The 1,780-nt window shown below is 47.0% G+C and overlaps 1 protein-coding gene across 1 annotated transcript in view; it reads right to left on the minus strand.

Moving 5' to 3' along the window:
- RFX2 (regulatory factor X, 2 (influences HLA class II expression)) overlaps nucleotides 1–1,780 on the minus strand; it is a 28,281-nt gene that overhangs the window by 25,782 nt on the left and 719 nt on the right. The window lies entirely within an intron of this gene.

Genomic DNA, 1,780 nt, shown 5'->3' on the forward strand with positions numbered 1-1,780 from the left:
TTTGCTGCATCTGTGTTCCTTTGGGAGCAGAGCCTGTGGCTTGGACCAAAACCCTCTGAAAGAAGAAGACACAGTAACAGACACTTACTCTCAGTGTGTAACACAGGTGAGTCAGGTATTCCCTGTCTATCTCTAATGGGAAGCTTGCCTCTTTCTCCAGTAGCACTAGTACCCCTTACTCAGCATCCCTACAGTTCCCATCCTTCCAATGCAGTCTGCACCAGACACCCACCTTAACCCAGTACCCCAAACTTGGGAAAACCTAGATCAACATTTTCTGACATGGTTCATCTTCAAGTCTCCACACAAGGAAATAACAACAGCTCAACATGAGGTTCAGTTGCAGTTAAACGAGAACCACTCATTCACATTCTCCTCCTGTGGCTGCAAAGTTTCTACCCTTAGGGCTGCTATTCCAAACCACCCTCTGCCTCCTGCAACAAGAAATCCCATTCTCCAAGCGCCACAGCCCTTACAGTTTCTACCAGCACCCAAGCTCCCATGAAGTATCTCCCTTTGGTGCCACCAAGGGCACAAAACTGCTTTGCCTTGCCTTGCCTTGCCTTGGTCACTGTCCTCTACCTTTTCACTGTCATTTCCATTGTCCCCCTGCTCTTTGTGCTGGCATTCAGTTTGAGGTTGGACACACACCTCAGAGAGTGCTCAGCACCTTGCAGATCCAACAAAACAAGCACAGGGATGTGGTGGATGGAAAGAAACGATTCAGTGAGGCCCAAAGCCAAGTATCAGTATGGTCTTTTAAACCAATGAGGACCTTCTCCAAGGAGACAGTCATCCTCTGTGGGCTGAGGCTTTAAAAATACCCAGCAGATTGGGCCAACAGAACAAAAAGCTGCCAAAGAATCCCACATGGATCCTAGAAGAGACCTTGACAATTACTGGCTACCTTATAGACATATGCTTCTGATTTTTAGCCCTCTGGCTGGAATTATTCATCCCCAACCTGTAAGATGAGGCCATCCTGTTCGTACAGCCTTTGCTCACACTGAAAGGTAGACCAGTGATCAACAACACCAAAGGCTTCAGCCTCACACCAGTCATGCTGCCAGCAGTTCATCCCTAGTGTTTTCTTTGTCCTGCTGGTGAGAAGGGAAGGCTCTGGATGCTTCTCCTCTTCAGTAATCTTCCATGATCCTCTGAGTCTTCCTTAATCCATGGAGTTCCACTCCATACTCCGTGTCATGATGACAACACCGGCACAGGCTGGATGGGTAATTTCATAATCCAAAGCCAATGGGGTTTCTAAACTTCTTTAACATGTTGTCACAGTCAGATTCACGCAAATGACTGACGATCCCTAAAATACTTGACACTACTGCTCAGTGGTATCCATATCATTCCAACAAGAAACGTTGTCCAGAGAAATCCAAGATGGGAAGTTTGAGAGGTGACAGTGAGCTGGGCAGCGACGTGAATGTCCACGTCTACTGGGGAGATGCTCCTACCAATTCACAGCTTCTAATTGTTCCTTTTCATCAGCATCCAATGGTAGCTACTTCTGTTCACTTGGGAGTTGGAAAGGATGTAGCTAAGTTACACCCACCCATCCTCTTATCCCTCCAGCTTCCTGCGACAAATACTTCTTTTGAGAGTTCCCCAAAAGGCACAAAAAGGAACAAGTTTTACTTAACCCTTCCCGTTTTCAACCAGGCAGTTTCATTCATCAGTCGAAGCTATAATTTCTCTCCCATCAGGAGACCTCCCAAGTGCATCACATTCATGTATTAGAATCATGAACATCCTCCCCCCCCCCCCCCCA

The sequence above is a fragment of the Nestor notabilis genome, unplaced genomic scaffold, assembly GCF_000696875.1.
Source record: "Nestor notabilis isolate BGI_N333 unplaced genomic scaffold, ASM69687v1 scaffold4071, whole genome shotgun sequence".
Classification (NCBI taxonomy): Eukaryota; Metazoa; Chordata; class Aves; order Psittaciformes; family Psittacidae; genus Nestor; species Nestor notabilis.